Source organism: Balaenoptera ricei, chromosome 16 (assembly GCF_028023285.1).
Source record: "Balaenoptera ricei isolate mBalRic1 chromosome 16, mBalRic1.hap2, whole genome shotgun sequence".
NCBI lineage: Eukaryota > Metazoa > Chordata > Mammalia > Artiodactyla > Balaenopteridae > Balaenoptera > Balaenoptera ricei.
In genome coordinates this window covers 44,582,687-44,609,006 of record NC_082654.1, presented here as the reverse complement: position 1 = coordinate 44,609,006, position 26,320 = coordinate 44,582,687, and the positions used below count along the sequence as shown (strand labels likewise).

Below are 26,320 nucleotides of genomic sequence, written 5' to 3'. Positions count from 1 at the left end.
AATTTTAACAATAGACCTCAGGCAATTTTCTCAGTTATCTACACAAACTATAACTGAATAATGAGATGGCAAGTTTTTTTGTAATTTTAAGTCCACCTTGTTATTCACTTAGCTTTTGTTCCCATCCTGATTCAGTATGCCATTGTGATTACAGCATGTGTGTTGGCAACAAATTCATAACTGTGTTACGACTCTGTTTTCATATCTCTGAAACATCCATGAAAGTATGTGTTCATGGGGTAGTTTGGAGGAATTAATGAGATAATGTCGGTAAAGCACTGTTGCCAGCGTATACTGGCTTTTAATAAGCCAGAATATAGTGGTTTTTAAAAAGCCATTTTAATAATGAGTTTATAAACCATATTTGATATCTCAAATATCTCTCTTTTGACTACATTTGTAGCCTTGAAATTCTCCAGCACTGGCCTCTTTCATTATTTGTCATATTATACAGACACTGAGCACTTACTGAAGTCAAGATGTGTGCAAAGTGTTTGATATACAAAAATCTTGGCCGGCCCTGTCCCCTTACTGCACTAGATTTAATAATTAAAGCATTATTTGGGTTAGACCAAAATATCACAAACTTCCTTGGGTAAGGTGTTATAGAGAAGGAGAACAGGATGTACCTCTTTCTCAGTACATTTTGATGAGCCAAGTGACACACCCCTGAATAACAAGGTAAATTTACTGAACACTCTCTTCCAGTTCTAGCGCTATAAATATGTAAATTATAGATTATTCTTAAGTAATTTTTTTTCCTGCAAAATGTTTCTCTACCTTGTCTGGCTTGGCCAGTTTTACAGGTTTCTCAGTTCCTTCTCATTAGGCTATTTTTGTTTGTTTCTCGAATCAACATACAACAAAACTTAACAAAAGACAGGTGCAAACTATTTGAAAACTCATGAGATACTATTTTGACAGATTCAGTAGAGGGAAATCCCAGTAACTATTGGTTTGGGGAAATTCTGGCATCTGTATTTGGCACAGAACTGAGCAGCAAAACTTATGCTGCACTTGAATTCAGATAAACACACACACATGCAAACATATACACAAAAATGGTTTTGAAAAGAAGCTGTCTAGGTTGGAGAAAAGGTTTCTATAAATGAAGGAAATAGGCTTTCTTTAGGCATGATACATTTGACTGCTTTTTAAAATTTCCCATCAAGCGGGACGTAAATGTAAATTTGAACTGTAGAATTGAGAGAAATGACTGAATATTTCAGCATTCCTAAACATAAGTATATTCACAAATATCGCTGTGAAATTGGAAACTTGAGAGAAAAGTGTCTTTGTATTACGTTCCTTGATAACTACACTCCTTTTCAATTTTTCCATTAAAATCTGACGGTGCACACACTCGATTGTGACACATTCAACTTGCTTTTCATCAAAGATTATTCATTTTCATAGCAACTACTGGGATTAGGAACTAGCACCATACTCTCTATCTTACTTTCCTATTCGTGGAGGAAGGATGGACATAGAAGAAAGTAGATGACCAAGGGCAGGAAAAGCAATCAAAATATAAATTCTCATTTCAGAAATAAATGAGTTAGTGTCAAACATATGGATAGTACAGAAATCAGTTCAAAGTAAATGCTAAATATTAGTAATTATTAAAATAACCCAGGTATCATCCAGGACCCTCCCTGCTTCTTAAGATCTGAGTAAAAAATGCTTGAAATGCCCCAAATTCCAAAGATTTTGGATGTCCAAAACTGTTAAAAGAATTTCAAGTTTCTCATGTAAATATATTATAAATTTGCATTTATATTTGAAGTCAAAGGCTAATTTATTTTTCTTCTATATTCTTCATCCTCTCATATTTCATAGCAGATAGGAAGTATTCAATTAAGTTGCACGAAAGGTTACATCTCAGGTTAAAAGCATGATGTCTTGGGCATGATAGCATTTAAATCAACATTTTTTAAATTCGATTCAATTAAATATTAAAAAGAGACATTGTTATTTGAAGCAAGAAATTTAGTAAGTAAATTTAATTGTAAATTATCAAGGTGTTAATACTGCTATCAACTAGCAGAAGGATTAACTAAGAAAAGCAAACACGCAGATTTCAGTCTGGTTTCCTATCTCATGTAAATTAGGCAGAGAAATATCATGGAGTGTCTAGAAAATCTGACTACCAGGAGAGAAGATGTAAATTAAGTAATTAGAAAGCAGTAAAGCATCATTTTTTTTAGTGTAGAATGGGAGATAGCCAAGAAAGAAAGGGAAAACACAGAAGTGTTGAAATGAAAAAAAAGTCACTTGGAAAACTCAGAAACTTCCACGGCATGCAAGGCAGTGAAAACTGCTTCTTAATCTTAATACTGAAGAGAAAATAGCCAATCTCTCTTACAGTGGTCTATCTACTACTCTGAATTATATCCTGACATCAATAGGTAGTATATATTTTCATGTTGGACATTGTGAACAGGAAGCAAAGAGGCAGGTGGCTTTGTGGTCAGGATGTCAGTGACAGCTTAGATTCTGCACTCCCTTCCCATCCTGCCTTATTTATTTTAGAAAAGAATCACTTTAGTTATGGGAGAGAGAAATAACACAATACCAAATTTATTTACTTCATATATAAGAAAGCTAAAAATGCATAGCTGTTTGACTCCAGAACATCTGATCTTTTACAGGAGGCACAGGAAAAGATGCCTGCTGGGGCTGCCTGCCTCCATACAGTGATGTGTTTTGAGAGTTTACTTTTGCATTTCTTAACTTTATTCCTGTCACTTTAGATGAGGATGTTTTGAACCTACCATCTGCATGTTGTAGGCAACATTCACTTCAATAAACTCAATAAAATGTTACACTGGTATATTTCTGACTCTGCAAGTAACCAAAATAAGCTATTTTCCCCCTTAAATGTGCTTCAGTTTCTCCAGTGGTGAAATATATGAACTCGCTTCTTAACAACTGAGAATGATGTTGTGAGTATAGAACATTCTGCTAAAGGTCAGAAGGAGGATATGTCAGAAATTTCTGTAGCTGAATTTCAGAATTTTAGACAGAGACATATTTTAATTGGATCAAATAGGTTACAATACTAGTAAATCCATTTCAGACCCTTCAGGGACATGCTGATATAGGAACTTGTGCAATTTAAAAGTGAAAGAACATTGTGTATGGGTGAACTTTAAAATCATTCCAAAGTAAAGGTAAAAGGTTTATTTATGTTTGCTTATCTACAGTTCATATACTTTCTTGTTTTTGTTGTTGTCATTTTTGTTCTTCTTGTTTTTCCTCCTCCTCCTCGTTGTTGTTGTCTCCTCCTCCCCTCCCCCTCCTCCCCTTCCCCTCCTCCTCCCCGCCTTCTTCTTCTTTCTTCTTATTCTTCATAAAATTCAGTGTTTGCTAAACTGAAAGCACTAAACAAAAAAATAATCATTTTGCAGAATTTGTCTTAAAGTGACATGCATAGCATCTATTCCAACGATGTTTTTTATGTTTCCTTTTACTCTATTTTGAGGAAATCTTTTGATTTGGGTTTTATTGATGAGGTAGGCAAAAATAACAGCTCCCAAATATTTTAATCCCTAAAATGAATATGTTATGGCAAAAAAGGCTTTGCAGATATGATTAAAGACCTTGTGCTGGGGAGATTATTCTTGATTATCCAGAGATAATCCAATATATAATCACAAAAGTCCTTATAAGGAAAAGAGAGTGACAGAAGTGTTAGAGAAGATGTGACAACAAAATAGAGGTTGGTTGGAGTGATATGATTGCTAGAAGAGGGCCAGGAGCCAAGGAATGGGGGCAACTTCCAGAAGCTGAAAAGGCAAGGAATGGTTTCTCCCCTAGAGCCTCCAGAAAGAAAGTAGCCAAGCGGGCATGTTGATTTTAGCCCCATAATACTCATTTTACACTTCTGACCTTCAGAATGATAAAAAACAATACATTTGTCCTGCTTTAAGCCACTGCATTTGTGGTAACTTTTTATAGCATCAATAGGAACCTAATACAATTGACAATTCATTTTGAGCCCTAACAGTAGACCACATTTAGTCTTAATAAAAAATCACATAGCTCACATGAGAGTGTTTATATAATAGATTAACAGTATATACAGAGGAATATTTTTCCTCTTATAGAGAAAATAGAATAGTATACATGTTCTGCCCAGGGAGGAAGCTCTTCACACTTTGACACAATCTATAAATCATTATTCCCCATTATTAAAATTTTTTTTCTCATTTTTATAGCATGCAGCAGAAAATCAGGCAAACCTGAGATAGCGGTATCTATAGCAGAGATGCTAGTTAGCAGAAAGCTTATCAACATAGCACAAGGACCTTGTCACATATACACTTGTGACAGAAATTTCAGAGATGCTACTGGGAGATTGGGACCCTGAAAGTAAAATAGTGGTTCAGGATACGTACTTAACATCTGAGTTTTGAGCAGCAGATAGAGACTGTAATTCATAATTAAGACCCTTTCTTAAAGAAGCTTCTTTCCACTGTTGATTGCAGTGGGCCAGGAAAAGGGTGAAACACAAAAGCAATCAGAAAACCTTATTCAAGTAAAAGAGAAGAGATATCCACATCAGATGGAACAGAGGAAATATTATTTGCCACACATGGTTTGAGATTTTACCAGTTTCTTCATTGGGAAGGATTAGAATTCAAAACCAGTCTCCTTATTTATTCATCATCCTTGTAAATGTGTGGACTCTTGGATTCTTCTTTTATTTTATGAATTTTAATCCTTTACTATCATTTTTTCTTTTGATGTTTAAATTGTCTCATATTTGCAACAGCCAAATCTCTACCTTCTACAAAACAAGTGGCTTGGACTGAAAGTATCAATATATTGAAAGACAATAATTGAGCATCTTAGATTAAAAGAGAATAAAGAGACATGCCATCTGAGTACAATGCATGCCCAAGATTTCATTTTGCCTTAAAGGACTTTATTGTGACAGTTAGTAAAATCTGAACAAAATCTATAGATTAGGAAATAGTATTATATCTGTAATGAAGAATGAAGAGAGAATCGGATGTTCAGGGACAGACCTGAAATCTGGGATATAGCAATATAAGGAGTAAAATAAAGAGCTCTCCTGGTCTTTGACAGTCATCTATGGGCCCATCTATGGGCCTTACTTGAGTGTTAAAAAGAATGCAGAGATAAAATGAGGGGGCATTTAGAAAATTATTTGTTTAACAAAACTCAGTCCTGTCTATTTTTACACTCACTCGAATTACACTAGTGTGTAGGGTTTTCAGGTTTAGCAAATAAAAATACAAGAAGTCCACTTAAATTTGAATTTCATTCAGCCACAAAAATTAATGAAGCACTGACTCATGGTACAAAATAGATGAAACTTGAAAACATTATACTAAGTGAAAGAAGCCAGACACAAAAGGTCACATATTACGTGATCTCATTTACATGAAATGTCCAGAATAGGCAAATCTATAGAGACAGAAAGTAAATTAGTGGTTGTCAAGGGCTGATGGGAAAGGAGGCATGGGCAGTGAGTGCTAACTGGTTCAGGGTTTCTTTTTGGGGTAACAAAAATGTGCTGGAATTAGTATATATGATTGCACAATTTTGTGACTATTGTAAACCCACTAAATTGAACACTTTGAGTAAATTCTGTGGGATATGAGTTATATCTCAAAAAAAAAATCCTAATAAAAATTTAAACAAAACAAAACAAACACACACACACACACACGCACACATACACCCAATAAGCTGACCAGATTTGGTCAGCAGGCCAGAGACTGCCAACCCTTGCCCTACACCAGTGGTTTTTGTCCCAGACAGCACATCAAGGTCAATTTGAGAGGCTTTAAAAATGCTGATGCTAGACCCTCCCTTCTATGACACTGATTCAGTTGGTCTAGGATGGAGCTTGTTTGTACTATCCAAGTGATTCTGTGGTGCAGCCATGATAGAGAAAAAACACTGATCTAGATAAGTGTTTCTGGCTTCAGGTTTAGCCCAGATCTTTTGTAAACTTGTGGTAGGCAGAATAATAACCTGCCAAAGATGTCCAAGTCTGAATTCTGAAACCTTTGAATGGCAAACTACTTTATATGGCAAAAGGGACTTTGCAGATGTGATCAAGTTAAGAACATAGAGATGGGGAAATTTTCTCGAATTATTTGTGTGGCCCAAGCTAATCTCATGAGTCCTTAAAAGCAGAAATCTTTCCTGGCTCTGGTCAGAGGAAGATGTGACTACAGAAGAAAGGTTGAAGACATATAAATTGTCTGGCTTTAAGAAAGAAGGAGGTCACAAACCAAGAAATGTGGATGGTTTCTAGAAGCTGGGAAAAGCAAGGAAACAGGTTCTCCCCTAAAGCTTCCAGGAAGGAACATAACCTTGGTGGCACCTTGAATTTCACCCATGTTGAACTTCTAACCTACAGAAACTTAAGATAATAAATTTATCTTGTTCTAAGTCAAAAGAAAGTTGAATTTTTAGATAAACAATGTTTTTTCTTTCTTTTTTTAAGTGTAAGTATGTTACATGCAATATTGGAGGCATATTTATATTAAATATTTATGTATTGTTTATCTTCAACTCAAATTTAATTGACTCTCCTGCATTTTACCTGGTGACCCTCCTAGTGTGTTAATTGAAAAAAAAAATTCAACTGAAAGGTTAATGTTTCTGGAATATGAGTTTATAATAAATTTGCTGAATCTTATAATGGTGCACATAAAATACACTTAAAAACAATACAATTAATTAATTAGCCTTTCCTTTGGTGTTATGGACGATCTTGTAGTAACTTACTTAAGTGATAAGTTTGAAAAAAACTGAATGCTCAGCTAAAATTTAGTTTCAAAAATGTTTTCCTATGTAAATATAGATACTCAAAACCTTAAATTTTTGAGAAATAATCATATATCACTTTTTATCAGGAATACTAATAAAAATACTTGGCAGATAGATTCTAAGTCACTCTATACTACTGGGACTTCTTATATACCTAACATGCACTTTCACCAATACAAAACTCCAAATGAAACAGAGTTTCATTAATCACTAACTTCATTAGCATGAACTCAAATTTGCACTTTACTTCTCAAAAAATTCATTGAGAATGAAAAAATATTAAAGTATATATAATGTAAATGTGGTTTTTCTCTTTGGAGATTTAAGCCACTGCAATCTTTTTACCTTAGGGAAATGGGTGATGGAATTTTCAAAGCAAGAATATAAATCAACAGGCTTGTCATTTCTCTGAAAGACTACTACATTAATGACAGCAATTATTTTTAAAGGACTGTTTTGAAATGTGTGGAACTGAGCCTTAATAATTTAGCTGTCTCTTTATAAATGTACTCTCCTTCATCTATGAGAATTAAGTTACTTCTCGAACCTCATCAGCAGTGATGTGTCTACACTATTTCATCCCTGCCCACTGCCCTAGTTCTTCTTCTGATGAACAACAAACAGGGTGCTCAGGCTTGTTGGGGGTAGCTAGATATGTTGCAATGCCCACAGATAAATAAAAGGAGCTGCCCCAAAACCTTGACTCCTGTAGAATCAAGGTTTTTCTGCTCACAGATTCATCAATTTTTTCCAAGTTATCAGAAGTGTTATTTTATATTATAGATTTTTGCAAGTACACTGGAATAGAGATGCATGGGTCTGTTGATCTTCTGATTCCAGACATAAAGTCAGCACAAACAGGTTGCACATTTTCAAGCTTGGAAATGTAGCTATTTTTTTGCCTTTGAATTGTATACCTGTTGCTGAAGACCTCACTGTATCGAGCATTTGCCTTGAAAATTTGGGAGTAGTTCTTGGCCCAAAGCAACAATATTTTCTCTGGTCACTTGGTGTAGTCTGAGGTGTGCTATGGAAAAATAATTTTTTTTTCAGGATTTTTTTTTAAATTTTATTTATTTTTTTATACAGCAGGTTCTTATTAGTCATCCATTTTATACACATCAGTGTATACATGTCAATCCCAATCACCAATTCAGCACACCACCATCCCCACCCCCCCACGGCTTTCCTCCCTTGGTGTCCATACGTTTGTTCTCTACATCTGTGTCTCAACTTCTGCCTTGCAAACTGGTTCATCTGTACCATTTTTCTAGGTTCCACATACATGCGTTAATATGCGATATTTGTTTTTCTCTTTCTGACTTACTTCACTCTGTATGACAGTCTCTAGATCCATCCACGTCTCAACAAATGCCTCAATTTTGTTCCGTTTTATGGCTGAATAATATTCATTGTATATATGTACCACATTTTCTTTATCCATTCATCGGTCGATGGGCATTTAGGTTGCTTCCATGATCGGGCTATTGTAAACAGTGCTGCAATGAATATTGCGGTGAATGTGTCTTTTTGAATTATGGTTTTCTCTGTGTACATGCCCAGTAGTGGGATCGCTGGATCATATGGTAATTCTATTTTTAGTTTTTTAAGGAACCTCCATACTGTTATCCATAGTGGCTGTATCAATTTACATTCCCACCAACAGTGCAAGACGGTTCCCTTTTCTCCACACCCTCTCCAGCATTTGTTGTTTGTAGATTTTCTCATGATGCCCATTCTAACTGGTGTGAGGTGATACTCATTGTAGTTTTGATTTGCATTTCTCTAATAACTAGTGATGTTGAGCAGCTTTTCATGTGCTTCTTGGCCATCTGTATGTCTTCCTTGGAGAAATGTCTATTTAGGTGTTCTGCCCATTTTTGGATTGGGTTGTTTGTTTCTTTAATATTGAGCTGCATGAGCTGTTTATAAATTTTGGAGATTAATTCTTTGTCTGCTGATTCATTTGCAAATATTTTCTCCCATTCTGAGGGTTGTCTTTTCATCTTGTTTCTGGTTTCCTTTGCTGTGCAAAACCTTTGAAGTTTCATTAGGTCCCATTTGTTTATTTTTGTTTTTATTTCCATTACTCTAGGAGGTGGATCAAAAAAGATCCTGCTGTGATTTATGTCAAAGAGTGTTCTTCCTATGTTTTCCTCTAAGAGTTTTAGAGTGTCCGGTCTTATATTTAGGTCTCGAATCCATTTTGAGTTTATTTTTGTGTATGGTGTTAGGGAGTGTTCTAATTTCATTCTTTTACATGTAGCTGTCCAGTTTTCCAAGCACCACTTATTGAAGAGACTGTCTTTTCTGCATTGTATATCTTTGCCTCTTTTGTCATAGATTAGTTGACCATAGGTGCGTGGGTTTATCTCTGGGCTTTCTATCTTGTTCCATTGATCTATGTTTCTGTTTTTGTGCCAGTACCATATTGTTTTGATTACTGTAGCTTTGTAGTATAGTCTGAAGTCAGGGAGTATGATTCCTCCAGCTCCGTTTTTTTCCCTCAAGACTGCTTTGGCTATTTGGGGTCTTTTGTGTCTCCATACAAATTTTAAGATTTTTTGTTCTAGTTCCGTAAAAAATGCCATTGGTAATTTGATAGGGATTGCATTGAATCTGTAGATTGCTTTGGGTAGTATAGTCATTTTCATAATATTGATTCTTCCAATCCAAGACCATGGTATATCTCTCCATCTATTGGTATCATCTTTAATTTCTTTCATCAGTGTCTTATAGTTTTCTGCATACAGGTCTTTTGTCTCCCGAGGTAGGTTTATTCCTAGGTATTTTATTCTTTTTGTTGCAGTGGTAAATGGGAGTGTTTCCTTAACTTCTCTTTTAGATTTTTCATCATTAGTGTATAGGAATGCAAGAGATTTCTGTGCATTAATTTTGTATCCTGCAACTTTACCAAATTCACTGATTAGCTATAGTAGTTTTCTGGTGGCATTTTTAGGATTCCCTATGTATAGTATCATGTCATCTGCAAACAGTGACAGTTTTATTTCTTCTTTTCCCATTTGCAATCCTTTTATTTCTTTTTCTTCTCTGATTGCTGTGGCTAGGACTTCCAAAACTATGTTGAATAATAGTGGTGAGAGTGGACATCCTGTCTTGTTCCTGATTTTAGAGGAAATGCTTTCAGTTTTTCACCATTGAGAATGATGTTTGCTGCGGGTTTGTCGTATATGACCTTTATTATGTTGCGGTAGGTTCCCCCTATGCCCACTTTCTGGAGAGTTTTTATCATAAATGGGTGTTGAATTTTGTCAAAAGTTTTTTCTGCATCTATTGAGATGATCATATGGTTTTTCTTCTTCAATTTGTTAATATGGTGTATCACATTGATTGAGTTGTATATATTGAAGAATCCTTGCATCCCTGGGATAAATCCCACTTGATCGTGGTGTATGATCCTTTTAATGTGTTGTTGGATTCTGTTTGCTAGTATTTTCTTGAGGATTTTTGCATCTATATTCATCAGTGATATTGGTCTGTAATTATCTTTTTTTGTAGTATCTTTGTCTGGTTTTGGTATCAGGGTGATGGTGGCCTCATAGAATGAGTTTGGGAGTGTTCCTTCCTCTGCAATTTTTTGGAAGAGTTTGAGAAGGATGGGTATTAGCTCTTCTCTAAATGTTTGATAGAATTCACCTGTGAAGCCATCTGGTCCTGGACTTTTGTTTGCTGGAAGATTTTTAATCACAGTTTCAATTTCATTACTTGTGATTGGTCTGTTCATATTTTCTGTTTCTTCCTGGTTCAGTCTTGGAAGGTTATACCTCTGTAAGAATTTGTCCATTTCTTGCAGGTTGTCCATTTTATTGGCATAGAGTTGCTTGTAGTAGTCTGTTAGGATGCTTTGTATTTCTGCGGTGGATGTTGTAACTTCTCCCTTTCATTTCTAATTTTACTGATTTGAGTCCTCTCCCTGTTTTTCTTGATGAGCGTGGCTAATGGTTTATCAATTTCATCTTCTTAAAGAACTATCTTTTAGTTTTATTGATCTTTGCTATTGTTTTCTTTGTTTCTATTTCATTTATATCTGCTCTGATCTTTATGATTTCTTTCCTTCTGCTAACTTTGGGTTCTGTTCTTCTTTCTCTAGTTCCTTTAGGTGTAAGGTTAGATTGTTTATTTGAGATTTTTGTTTCTTGAGGTAGGCTTCTATAGCTATAAACTTCCCTCTTAGAACTGCTTTTGCTGCATCCCAGAGCTTTTGGATCATCGTGTTTTCACTGTCATAGGTCTGTAGGTATTTTCTGATTTCCTCTTTGATTTCTTCAGTGATCTCTTGGTTATTTAGTAACGTCTTGTTTAGCCTCTATGTGTTTGTGTTTTTTATGTTTTTTTCCCTGTAATTCATTTCTAATCTGAGAGCGTTGTGGTCAGAAAAGATGCCTGATATGATTTCAATTTTCTTAAATTTACTGAGGCTTGATCTGTAACCTAAGATGTGATCTATCCTGGAGAATGTTCCGTGCACACTTGAGAAGAAAGTGTAACCTGCTCTTATTGGATGGAATGTCCTATAAATATCACTTAAATCTATCTGGTCTATTTTGTCATTTAAAGGTTCTGTTTCCTCATTTATTTTCATTTTGGATGATCTGTCCATTGGTGTAAGTGAGGTGTTAAAGTCCCCCACTATTATTGTGTTACTGTCGATTTCCTCTTTTATAGCTGTTAGCAGTAGCCTTATGTATTGAGGTGCTCCTATGTTGGGTGCATATATATTATTTATACTTGTTATATCTTCTTCTTGGATTGATCCCTTGATCATTATGTAGTATCCTTCCTTGTCTCTTGTAACATTCTTTATTTTAAAGTCTATTTTATCTGATATGAATATAGCTACTCCAGCTTTCTTTTGATTTCCATTTGCATGGAATATCTTTTTCCATCCCCTCACTTTCAGTCGGTATGTGTCCCTAGGTCTGAAGTGGGTCTCTTGTAGACAGCATATATATGGGTCTTGTTTTTGTATCCATTCAGCAAGCCTGTGTCTTTTGGTTGGAGCATTTAATCCATTCACGTTTAAGGTAATTATTGCTATGTATGTTCCTATTACCATTTTCTTAATTGTTTTGGGTTTGTTTTTGTAGGTCTTTTTCTTCTCTTGTGTTTCCCACTTAGAGAAGTTCCTTTAGTATTTGTTGTAGAGCTGGTTTGGTGGTGCTGAATTCTCTTAGCTTTTGCTTGTCTGTAAAGCTTTTGATTTCTCCACAGAATCTGAATGAGATCCTTGCCGGGTAGAGTAATCTTGGTTGTAGGTTCTTCCCTTTCATCACTTTAAGTATATCATGCCACTCCCTTCTGGCTTGTAGAGCTTCTGCTGAGAAATCAGCTTTTAACCTTATGGGAGTTCCCTTTTATGTTATTTGTCGCTTTTCCCTTGCTGCTTTCAATAATTTTTCTTTGTCTTTAATTTTTGCCAATTTGATTACTATGTGTCTTGGCACGTTTTTCCTTGGGTTTATCCTGTATGGGACTCTCTGAGCTTCCTGGACTTGGGCGGCTATTTCCTTTCCCATGTTAGGGAAGTTTTTGACTATAATCTCTTCAAATATTTTCTCTGGTCCTTTCTCTCTCTCTTTTCCTTCTGGGACCCCTATAAAGTGAATGTTGTTGCATTTAATGTTGTCCCAGAGGTCTCTTAGGGTGTCTTCATTTCTTTTCATTCTTTTTTCTTTATTCTGTTCCGCAGCAGTGAATTCCACCATTCTGTCTTCCAGATCACTTATCCGTTCTTCTGCCTCAGTTATTCTGCTATTGATTTCTTCTAGTGTAGTTTTCATTTCAGTTATTGTATTGTTCATCTCTATTTGTTTGTTCTTTAATTCTTCTAGGTCTTTGTTAAACATTTCTTGCATCTTCTCAATCTTTGCCTCCATTCTTTTTCCAAGTTCCTGGATCATCTTCACTATCATTATTCTGAATTCTTTTTATGGAAGGTTGCCTATTTCCGCTTCACTTAGTTGTTTTTCTGGGGTTTTATCTTGTTCCTTCATTTGGTACATAGCCCTCTGCCTTTTCATCTTGTCTATCTTTCTGCAAATGTGGTTTTTGTTCCACAGGATGCAGGACTGTAGTTCTTCTTGCTTCTGCTGTCTGCCCTCTGGTGGATGAGGCTATCTAAGAGGCTTGTGTAAGTTTCCTGATGGGGGGGACTGGTGGTGGGTAGAGCTGACTGTTGCTCTGGTGGGCAGAGCTCAGTAAAACTGTAATCCACTTGACTGTTGACGGGTGGGGCTGGGTTCCCTCCCTGTTGGTTGTTTGGCCTGAGGCAACCCAACACTGGAGACTACCTGGGCTCTTTAATGGGGCTAATGACAGACTCTTGGAGGGCTCAGGGCCAAGGAGTATTTCCCAGAACTTCTGCTGCCAGTGTCCTTGCCCCCACCGTGAGCCACAGCCACCCGCCGCCTCTGCAGGAGACCCTCCAACACCAGCAGGTATGTCTGGTTCAGTATCCCCTGGGGTCACTGCTCCTTCCCCTGCGTCCTGATGCGCACACTACTTTGTGTGTGCCCCCCAAGAGTGGAGTCTCTGTTTCCCCTAGTCCTGTCAAAGTCCTGCAATCAAATCCCACTAGGCTTCAAAGTCTGATTCTCTAGGAATTCCTCCTCCTGTTGCTGGACCCCCAGGTTGGGAAGCCTGACGTGGGACTCAGAACCTTTACTCCAGTGGGTGGACTTCTGTGGTATAAGTGTTCTCCAGTGTGTGAGTCACCCACCCAGCAGTTATGGGATTTGATTTTACTGTGATTGCGTCCCTCCTACCGTCTCACTGTGGCTTCTCCTTTGTCTTTGGATGTGGGGTATCTTTTTTGGTGAGTTTCTGTGTCTTCCTATTGATGACTGTCCAGCAGCCAGTTGTTACTCTGGTGCTCTCGCAAGAGGGAGAGCACGTCCTTCCACTCCGCATTCTTGGTTCCTCTCCGAAAAATAATTCTTAATAAGGAAAAAAAAAGTATCTCCTCTGTGGTCCTGCTCCAGAGCCTAACATATTATTATTATAATTTCATCCTATAGTTTAAGGCAAGAGCCTGCAAATGTTTTGTATAAAGGGCAAATTAGTAAATATTTTCAGTTTTATGGATATAAGGTCTCAGTTACAACTACTCAACTCTGTCCTTGCAACACTGAGGAAGTCATAGAAAATATGTAAATACAATAGAGTATGGCTATGGCTGTGTTCCAATAAATTTTATTTACAAATACAGGTAATAGGACAGATTTGACCTGTAGGGTATATTATCGTCTACCTCAGTAAAAGCAATACGTCTTTAGAAGGCCTTGGTAAACTTGAAACCTTTTGGAAAAGAACCATATTAAGTCATGTCCTGTGTTTCATAATTTATTGTAAACTGTCTTATCAAATTTTCAACCAGTTGTCTGAAGACTGGGAAAAATACAGAATTTTTTGGTAGAGGAAAAGTAAATTCAAGGACAAAGCATTCTACAAATATGTCCTATAGAATGCTAAAGTAGGAGACGAACAGATATTATAATAAAAAGGATCAACTGTGATTTTGAAATTCTAATTTTAAAAAGTTAATTGGCTTTCTTTGCTCTAGAATTGTCAGTCTTTAATATGCGAATATATATTGTAGATCTCCAAGATTGGATTATAATATAAATTGTATTCCAACTAGTACCTTAATTTCACACTGCACAGGTAAAAATATCTAGCCAGCTTTAAATATATAATTCCTCTTCAAGATGAATGGCAGAGAATGGTACTCAATTCTAGAGTGTTTATTATAATGAAAATTGTGGTGATGCAAAGGAGAAAATCATAATAGGCATTCATGCTTTGGAATTATCATCTCTAGAAAGCTATAAATAAGCCACGGAATTCTGAAAATTATCTTTGGAAAATTAAAGTTACATAATGCTAACTTTAAATATTTATTTATCTACCTATACATTTCTTAACTTTTAATGTACATTTGTATTATACTGATAAGAAAAAGTTTATCATTGCCATGCTCCTACATTTTGTCATTCCTCATGTATTTATTTGGCTTCTTCCAAGCACTGAGAACTGAATGAGCCTCCAGATTTGGAACAGAACACATTATTTTTCTAAGCGTTTTTCTGGTTTTCAGGGGCCTCACTTTACTCCCCTAAATTTTAAGTCTTTCACATTACCTCTAATTGTTCAACATGCTTGATAAAGGCTAATTCTTTTTAAGCACTATCATGAGCTCCAAAATTACCTTTCACTACTTCTTTCCTTCTCCACCTTGTGTAATTACTCATTCTATTTTCTAGGTCTACAAAGGAAAAAAACCAATTTCTGCCAAATAATATAAACTAATGTTAAATTCTCCATGAATATATTTTCATTCTAAAAGTTATGTGGTAGTAAATTATCAAAATTCCTAATCCCATTTTAATTTTAATATTGCTCATTTCATATTTTACAGATTATACATTGATCTGTACGTTCTTTCATCTGTCTATTGTTCTATTATCTCTCTGTTCCTACTATTTCTATTGTCTGTCATATTTCAAATGTCTGTTTCCATACTTTAATGCAAACAAATTTCCTAATCTTTTATGCTATAAGTACAATTGTAGAACAAATTTTGTAGTAGAAATGGGACCATATGGCTACATGTGTGAAGTCCTTGATATGTGCCAGGTATGATACTTCTATTAATTCTACTCCTTGCAAATATATCACAAGAATGACATTATTATACTCATCTAATGCGGGAAACTGAGAATTCGAGAATTTAAGTACTATCCATCTGGAGAATCTTACTTTGAACTCAGGTATGTATGACTCAATAATCTCATTTTTTCCACCACAACGTATTGACTCTCTTGCGTACTTTGAAAAGAAATAGATTCCATGGCTAAATCAGATGTGAAGTAATTTTAATTATGTAAATTTTTGTTTGTTTTCTGGGACGTCATTTATCTTTATCTTATACATACTATTCTCTGTCAAAGACATATTGGCCTCCAGCCACAAAGGACCCCAAAGGACTAGAGAATAAGGAGTTTTATCATTTTGACTCATTTCTTATATTACTAGGAACTAAGCAATGATGTCTTCAAATCTTCATTTATAGCAAGACCAACTTTTGGAAGATTTTCTTTCTACAACTAGTGTTTGAAACATAAATAATGTTTTCAGATCTAGATTTTGTAATTGTTGAAATAACCTCAAGAAAGTAAAAAAATATAATGTATGTCATTACATTGCCCCCAATTAATTAGTAACCAGTTATAATTTAGCCTAAAGAAACTATCCTATTTTATATGCTGGCTTATTAACCAAGTTCAAAAGTGGTATCCTCTAATCTAAAAGCTTTCTTTTTGAAAATCCCATATGTGTTTACTAATTAATAAAGAGCATAGATTTCACATTTTTGCAGAAAGATTGAGTTCCTGATGACAATGATTTAAAGGAAATAGCTACTCATTGTGTCTCTCTGTTGAACAATTAAGTATCAGTAATGAGAAAAAAACTTCAAGAGCCTGAATGTAAAAACAGATCCCAGTACTGCTTGTTAATAATGATATTTACTATTTTACTAGAATTAATCTTTCAGCCTGCTCTGAGTCTGCTTAAGTCTTTAATGATCTTGTCATAATGGAAAAAGCTGGAAACAATCTAAATTCATCTACATTTATCAGATGCAGTACTCAAGACTGGATAGGTGTGTTGATTCCTCTCTGATGTATTGATTCTTTTGTCCCAGCCTAGGTACTGGCCACTGAGAGGCTCAGGAGGAATTGTGCTGCTGAGCTAGGCAAGATTTACACTTGCTTCCCAGAGATGATGCTGCAAACTGAAACCATGTTGGATTTAGGGTTATTGAGTAGGGATGCATAGAGGAAGCACACTCTGAAATTTTCCATAATTCTGGAAAATATTTTAGAGAATTAAGAACAGTTCTATTGAGAAATATGTATTTAAATGTCCTTAAAATTCTTCTAAAACACTGATGGCTTGAAGAAGGTGAAGTGGCTGTGTGCGCCAGAGTGGAAAGCATCCAGCATCTGGAACATGCCAACATGTACACTAACTATTCCAAGATACTTCTTACTGACATAAATTGGTGATAATAGTAATGCTTATCCATTTCATAAGGAAATTATAAGGTCTAATAAAATAAGCATGTGAATCTACAGTCTAATTTGAAAAGGACTGTCCAAGACTTTGGCGTCATAGTATCTCTTTTGGAAAGAGGTTGTGAGTGAAGAAAATATATCAGTGCCAGTTATCAGTTACTGTGCTTTGTTATGGTTAATGCACACAGAGTAATTTTTGCAAAGGCCAATAATAACAAATAGCATTCCCTGTTAATGGCAAGAGACCTTGAATATAACTGCCTTGGATATAGATTAGAGAAAAATCTATGAATAATCTATCAATTATAATCTATCAATTATATTACTGTTGTTTTTTCAATGTTTAGAAATAATTGGAGACTATAGTGAGTGGACATTCCATACTCAGTTCTTCTCACAACAATGAAAATAGAATTTTGCAAACATCTTGAGGGACAAAGCTGCAGATTAATGTGGAGTACTATAGCAATGATATCTCATACATTTTCCATATAAATTCAATTTATTTTTTATTTGTTTATCACTCGCTCATGAAAAGTACTGAATTTATCATCTCCAAGTTTGGTGGCAGAGACTGTGATTGTTTTATATAAAATATGGGCTACGTGGCATATGTGATATTCATTGCAGAAGATTCTGGAGCAATAAGAGGGATGTAGAGTTGCTGTCTGCATGAGGCGCACTCTGTTACTGGCAGTTAGCTTATGCAGTCTATTTAGAGAGATATCTGGCTGCTAATTAGGTGAGACATGCCATACATATTAAGCTGCCAAACTGATGACTCTAAAAAATGTAATATTGCTTTCATTTCAAAAGTTTGCTAAGACTGGCAAGTCCTGAAAAGTATATGCTTTCTTATGAGTAAGACCAACTTGAAGACAATTTCTGAATTCCTCAGAAAAGTGCGAAACGTTATTTACAGAGAAATATCTAGGCCTGACATTTAGAAAAGAATGGGTGCATTTCAACTAGATGAAATAAGAAGGGTTGAATTTGCAGCTCTCCCGAGTTATTTTTGATTTCTGATTTTTGATGGTCATTAGTCCAGTCAATTGAATGATAATTGATGGAGATGGAACATAAATCCCTGGGACTAATTCCAAACTCCATCCATACTCCTAACCAGTATACTACATGCCCTCCTTTCCCACACTTTATTACTGCTTGTTATCTCTAAACTTCAAGCTCTGTAAAAGAGTATAAGTCATTTAAGATAGCTTAAAACATTGGGTGAGATTTTAATGAGGTCAAGATCAAATATATTTCAGGAAGAGATCTATCATTTAAATACTCAGTTCACAGCTGTCCTACATCTATTCCCTATTAGATTCTCCCAAATAAGCATGGTTAGGAGTATACTATTTTTGGCAACCTTAATTATACAATAGAAGTCATATTACTTAGAATTTGTCCAGTGAGGCTATGAAGCATGCAAAAGTCATTATAGAAAGAATTTGAGAGATCTGAAGATTTAAAAAAAATAATGACAACTTATAAGTATTTAATAGAAGTTCTCTTCCATATTTGGTAAAGTTTCTGTTCCATATTTGGTAAAGTTGGGTGTTGCTTTTAGCTTGGGCTACTGCTCTCTGGTCTGGCCAGCACCACTGTGCTATATATGTGTTTGTTCATGCTGTTGCCTTGACTGGGAAATTTGTTGCTCCACAGCCTCTACATGTCCAAATGGTACACAATATTCACAATCCTGATAAAATCCCACCCCCTCGAGGAAATACTGTCTTACCTATCCCACAATAAGATGCTTTCATTCTAGATTCTTATTACCATAAGAGTACACCCCATGCTTTGCAGACTTCAAATTGCAATATCTTTTCTTAAAACAATCTTTGAGCCATAGGATCCAGGAACGAGATTTACATTTTGATAGTATGAAAAAGCCCAAAGTACATTCAGAGGCAAAATATAAGGTTCAAAGAAGATTAGCAGATTAACTAGTTTTGTAAAAGACATTAATTTAATATTCATTTGCAAAATTGACTTCTACAGGTTCTGCTTCCTCTTAGGATATAGATGGATGCAAAGATGGTACGCATGAATGATCACAGGATAAAACATTGGGAGCCATAAAAACAGTTACAAAGAAAATGACTGAAATGTATCGATAACAAATTAAGGGCCAAGTATGGATGTGCATTCAGTTTAGAATTCCTGGGAGGACCAGACTCATGGGAAGTACACACCCTTTGATATCTCTATTTTTTGGACTTTTTCTGGTACCAGTAAGAAATATTTAGAGCAAAAACCTGAGGGAGCCCTTTGGTGGTTTAGATGTTCAGGGTATGATAAAGTCTAAGGGAAGAACAGGACAAAGCTCTTCCACAATCCTGACCCTACATGAGTAAAAGGGGGTGGTCAACCACTGCTGGCAACTTTGCTCTGATATGTCTGCTACTGGGGCAAGGGCATAAAACAACACCTCCCACACCCAACACAAACTTACACTACCAAGCAAAAGTCATCAAGAAAGCATAGACTATCCATTTTTCCTACCTTGAACTGACACTATGGAAAAGTCATCTGCCACTGTAGAACAAGCAGGAGATTTGTTCCTAATATCCTATACTGATACCATGCTACAACTGGGAAAGGGTCAGGAAACTCATTCAACCCCAAGAAATCCCACCAATAAAAGGTTTTGTGTGTCTTGGGCAAAAGGGCAGGAAACCAGAATATTGCAATGGCCCAGATCCTTAAGCTCAGGTTCCCAGAGCCTGCCTAAGACTGAGGCTAAAGCAGAAAATCTCAGAAACAAACAGCTTTCTCCCTTATTACCATCCTGGGAATCTTATACAGAGTAAAATGCAATAAGAGTTTATCACTAGGTTAAGGGCAGGAATACAGAGAGCTACCCCTTTTATGATGCAGGCATACAGTACATGCTGAAAGGTTAGGTTGGAAGAAGCACACACACACAAATATCTCCAGCTTCAGGCCACACACTAAAAAACAAGATAGAGTCAATCAACCACTGAAGTAATTTAAAACACTGCAGGTAAATATAGAAACTACGAAATTCAAACCCAGCTCAACCACTGCCTACATTAGCCAATCCCACATACTAATAACTCAAAAGAAGAATAAGCATACATATTTTTAATTAATTTCTTTAGTTCCTAATTTTTTAATAAACAATATCTGGCATTCAATACAACAATTATAAGCACCACTAATACATGATTATTTTCTGAGCTCAAACTGCTTATCAGACTTTGTCTATCCTTTTTTTTGTTGTTCTTCTTCTCTTTACACTGAACAATAAAGATGTATATCTTGTCTTCAATTGATCATTAAAATGTATTCTTCTAATTAATTTAGGCTATGCCCATTGGTAAATTAAGGTTAGATATCTAGAATCCATTTTTCCTTCCATCATTATAAGTGTAGTCAGATTTTTGTTAAGGTATCTGATTCTCCCTCATGCAGTTCCAATATTTCAAGGAAAAGTAAAATATAGCAGCTCCTTAGGTGGGTTCTGATAGCCTAATCCAATCAGTACCTTTTATTTTATTTTTCACAGTTATTGGTTTAGAAAGGTCATGTGACCTAAGTTAGTCCAATAGGATTGAGATTTTGGCCTCCTATGCTTAGAATGCTGGATCAGAACTGACTCCTCTTCCTCTGGGTATGAACTGGGAATCAATCATTCTCAGTTGTGACTGGGAACACTTCTGTGACTATAAAGGAAGTTATCTTTAGGAAGAAGCCAAACTGTAGTTGGAAGGAGCAAGAGATGGGAAAAAATGTATTTTTCATGTTATTATTAAATAGCTAGGTCACACTACCTTGAGTCTGAAGGTCTCCATATCTCTGGACTTTATATTTATGTGAGTAAATAACTCCTCCTTATTGGTAAGCCAGATTGACTTTGCTTGCTCTTTTTCTCAACCAAGAACATTCTAAATTCTTATAGAACTTGGAATTGTGAGTAGGATAATTTTAGAAATCATCCAATTCCATTAGAAATCTGAATTTGATAGAGTAAAGGCAAGAGAAGAAACTAGAAAAAACAAAACTTTTATCCACAATACATGGAACCTATCAATCCTCATTTTATGGTAGCAAAACAGTTAAAGTGAGGCTTTTGGAGCATGGATTTAATCTCAGACCATGTGTTCAAGAAGCTGCCGCATTAAAATGTTGGTAATAAATAATCAGGATATTGGAGCATGTTCTCTAAGAAACAAACAAGCTTAGTCCAAAAGTGGCTATTTGAAAACAGAAAAAGCATAAACCATAGTTTGCTAAGAGGGATTTAGTTTGCCTAAGGTCTGAATCCCCTAATGTTTGAAATTTCTGTAAATGTCAAGCCTGCTAAAGGCATAGTCAGGAAAGCTAAATTTACACACTAAGCTGAAGTTAATAAGGGAGAGATGAGGAAGTGAAGGATTTAGTAAAAACAAGGTTGGGACCAAAGAAAAACCTCCCTACCCTCCTCAAGCACCTCTTGATAATTATTCCTTATCTGCCAAAGGAAGGATAGTGGTCTTTGTCAAGGTGGAAGCATGAAACATTCTGGGATAAGTAGGATGTTTTATGATGGATCCTCTCTTTATTTAAAAATTTGATGTTTTGTTGTATTATGTAATTTTTACATTAATATTGATATTTTAAAATATTGCATTAAGATATTATTCATCTTGACTGCAGAGTGTTTTGGTACCGCCTTAAATTTTGTGTCCTTACAAGTGCCTTATTCACCTCACTGTGGTCATAGCCATATATCTCCTCATTGGAGTCAATTATTTTGAATTACTTAGAGCCTAAGACCAAGATTAAGAAAAAAATGGAGTGACTTCCCTAGTGGTGCAGTGGTTGGGGGTCCGCTTGCCAGTGCAGGGGACACGGGTTCGATCCCTGGTCCAGAAAGATCCCACATGCTGCAGAGCAGCTGGGCCAGTGCGCCACAACTACTGGGCCTGCACTCTAGAGCCTGCGAGTCACAACTGCTGAGCCTGCATGCCACAACTACTGAGGCCTGCACACCCAGAGCCCGTGCTCCACAACAAGAGAGGCCACTGCAATGAGAGGTCCATGCACCGCAGTGAGGAGTGGCCCCAGCTCGCCCAAACTAGAGGAAGCCCATGTGCAGCAACGAAGACCCAACACAGCCAAAAATAAATAAATCAATTTATTTAAAAAAAAGAAAAAAATGGAATATGGTCTTTAATAATTCTGTTGAACCACTTCATCAGTCAGCCTACAAATTTTTCTCAGTTGCATAAGTCAATAGACCCCTTTTATTGATTAGCTCAATTTGAGATGGATTATTCTATTACTTTCCACTGAAAACTTTCTAACATGCCTATGCTTCTTTTATCCTGCAAATCCTTTCTGCTCTGGTTGCTAGGAACACCACTTATTTACTTTAGGCAGCTTAGGGTAGAAATGGTATTAGTTTAGGTTGCCAACACTTTGGGAGATACAACTTTTATGATAACATATCCTCACTAAATGAGCGAGGACTTAGCCTTGAAGGTGGGGAGGAAAAGTACTTTTCAATTGTGAATATTTTATATACTATGAATCAAACTATGTGCTCAGTGCTCGGAAGATGGTTATAAACCCAACTGGTTCCTGGTCTTGAGGGACTCATGGGATAACGGCAAAGAAAACTCAGGTACAGTGGGTTAAGGACCAAGAAAGACTGAAATTGTTGTGATCCACAGAGAGCATGTTTGTTTGTTTGCTTGTTTTTGAGTGGGAGGGGTGCTGAATTAATTAAGGGAAACAGAAGAGAAAGAAAGAAAAAAATCTTAAACAGTAATATCGTTCAAAGTTTAACTTTGAAGAGAAAGGTAAAATAAGAGATTTTACTACATGGATTTAAAAATTAGATGATGTTTTTGATAGGCGAGATATAGTTACCTCGGTGTTAAATGAGAAGAATTGGGAATTTCTATCCTGCAGCCAGATTCAGTATCAAAATACTATATTTAGTTCATTCACTCATCTTTTCATTTCAAAAGAGCTGTGGAGTAGTTATGGCCAGCAAGGTCTTAATGTTGCTATAGGGAACTGAAATATAAATTAGGAAAAAAATAATCTAGTTTCAGAATAAGATAAATCCACATATAGACATAAGTTGTGCCACGATATAATAAGTGCTCAAAAAGAAGCATAATTTAGGTAGTGTGGCATTGAGATAAAGGCAAGGTCTTATCAGTTTTGGTAAAAATCACAGAATGAGCAATGGGGAAGGGGGGTTAGATTTAAACTGAGCATTCGAGGTTAAAAATGTGCATTGGCAGAAATGGTATTGAGGAATTGTTTTATTAGCTCACTTATACATTAGAATTAGAAAATGTTATTCCCCCAAGATACCATTTTATCAAAGTCTTTAATGGTAGATTTAAGGTTTTTCAGGGTTTTTAAAAGTACTATTTGGCCACTTTATTTTTTCTTCCTGAAAGAGTAGCACAAGATTATATTATAGAGTGAGTTTTTGTTGTTGTTGTTGTTGGTGGTGGTGGTGGTGATGTGTGTGTCTGTGTGTGTATGCTGGAGTATGTGGGATAACGGAAGCTTGATATGGTTCAGTTAATGAAGTATCTGAATTTTGTTGCCTAATATATGGAGGAAAAAAAAGTTTTGACAAAGGCAATTCCTACTTTATCTAATTTGTGATAAAATTAAACATTGTAAACACATTTTATATTTTGATCCTTGTTTTGATGTTAGCACAGACTGTATATCTCATAATGCAGTTATATATTCATGTACACTCTCCATTTTTGCTTTCTTGCCAAACAACAAGCCTATTCACCTTAACTATGAAACCTAAACGCCTATCTACCTATTTCTGAGTTGTATCTTTTGGTTATTTTAAGAATAGAGTCTCATTCAAAGCAACATGACTATGTCTCTTTCTGTAACACTATAGACTATATAAAATTTTTGAAATATTTCATTTAAATGAGTAGGCAAAGAAACCCACAGATTAATAACTGTTACTGATACAGTATCAGTAAGAGATTGCATATGTGACCTTCTTTACATCCTGAATGATGAGTAGGATATATGAACAAAAACTTGCACCTAAATTTAAATTTCAGAATTTGGCAATGGATTCATTTTTTGTAATTCCTCTACTTTCTTCAAAGATATTCAAATGTTCCCCTTGGAGCACTAGCAAAAAAAAAGACATCACATAACAATGAGGCAAATGGTGGGGACTTGGAGTCATTCACTGACTAATTTTATCTGTGGAAATAAACAGTTATTTCTTCAAGCAGATTATTTGACCCAGTAGGAAATGCAGACTATGTGCTTGATATCCAAATAAGTTGTCCAAAAAACAATCACCAGTGTTGGTTGTAGAACTGCTCATAAATATTCAATGCCTCCACCTTAAGACGAAAGCAGGGAAGAATCTACCTTTGGTAAAAAGGTAATATAAGGAAACTCATCAGAGACCAAAGGCTTCTATCCTTTACTCATACCTAACTATGATTGACTTCAATCAATTTCAACCTCTCAGCAGGAAGAATCTGGCTGCAGGATAGAAATGTGAATTTCATTAATAGTATTAGACTTTAATAATGAGTTCAATGTATTGAACATAGGAGGAATTACTAATCCCAACAGAGTCTTAAAAGCTGCTATTGGCTTAGATAATTTGGTGTTTTCTAAAAATAAAACGTGTTAAAGTAAGTGAATATATATATATATATATGGATATATAGTTGTTAGATTCCAAAAGCATGCCATTGGAATACTGCATAAATGACTTCCATTCACAGGTGGAAAAAGTGGGGTGTGCATAGATCTAGTGTTAAGAGTGTTAATCATGATGAATTTTATCATAAGAATTGCAACAGTTTCTTAAATTTGACTCCACAGTCATACATGCTTCTTTTCTCTCCCTCTCATATTCCATCTCAATCTCTAAAGAGAGTGAATAATGATGAAAACAATGACTGCAAATATTAATAAAGTGCTAGCGACAGGTAATATGCAAAGGATTTACGTGCATTATCTTTTTTTTCTTTTTAAAAAATTTTATTGATGTATAGTTGATTTACACTGCCTTAATTTCTGCTGTACAGCAAAGTGATTCACTTATATATATCTATATATTCATTTTCATATTCTTTTCCATAATGGTTTATCACAGGATGTTGAATATAGTTCCTTGTGCTATACAGTAGGACCTTGTTGTTTATCCTCTGGAGGTTAACTTTTTTTTTTTAACATTTTTATTGGAGTATAATTGCTTTACAATGGTGTGTTAGTTTCTGCTTAATAACAAAATGAATCAGTTATACATATACATATATCCCCATATCTCTTCCCTCTTGCGTCTCCCACCCTCTCACCCTCCCTATCCCACCCCTCTGGGTGGTCACAAAGCACCGAGCTGATCTCCCTGTGCTATGCAGCTGCTTCCCGCTAGCTAGCTATTTTATATGTGGTAGTGTATATATGTCCATATATACACTACCACAATCTCACTTTGTCCCAGCTTACCTTTCCCCCTCCCCGTGTCCTCAAGTCCATTCTCTAGTAGGTCTGCGTCTTTATTCCCATCTTGCCCCTAGGTTCTTCATGACCTTTTTTTTTTTTTTAGATTCCATATATATGTGTTCGCATATGATATTTTCCTCTTTCTGACTTATATCACTCTGTATGACAGACTCTAGGTCCATCCACCTCACTACAAATAACTCAATTTCGTTCCTTTTTATGGCTGAGTAATATTCCATTGTATATATGTGCCACATATTCTTTATCCATTCATCTGTCGATGGACACTTAGGTTGCTTCCATGTCCTGGCTATTGTAAATAGAGCTGCAATGAACATTGTGGTACATGACTCTTTTTGAATTATGGTTTTCTCAGGGTATATGCCAGGTAGTGGGATTGCTTGGTCGTATGGTAGTCCTATTTTTAGTTTTTTTAAGGAACCTCCATACTGTTCTCCATAATGGCTGTATCAATTTACATTCCCACCAACAGTGTATGAGGGTTTCCTTTTCTCCACACCCTCTCCAGCATTTACTGCTTGTAGATTTTTTGATGATGGGCATTCTGACCGGTGTGAGATCATATCGTATTGTAGTTTTGATTTGCATTTCTCTAATGATTAATGATGTTGAGCATTCTTCCATGTGTTTGTTGGCTACCTGTATATCTTCTTGGGAGAAATGTCTATTTAGGTCTTCTGCCCATTTTGGATTGGGTTGTTTGTTTTTTTGATATTGAGCTGCATGAACTACTTGTAAATTTTGGAGATTAATCCTTTGTCAGTTGCTTCATTTGCAAATATTTTCTCCCATTCTGAGGGTTGTCTTTTTGTCTTGTTTACAGTTTCCTTTGCTGTACAAAAGCTTCTAAGTTTCATTAGGTCCCATTTGTTTATTTTTGTTTTCATTTCCATTACTCTAGGAGG

General features: G+C 35.8%; 1 long non-coding RNA gene across 1 annotated transcript in view; it reads right to left on the bottom strand.

The window, feature by feature from the left end:
* LOC132350724 (uncharacterized) overlaps window positions 1-26,320 on the bottom strand; it is a 369,839-nt gene that overhangs the window by 141,878 nt on the left and 201,641 nt on the right. The window lies entirely within an intron of this gene.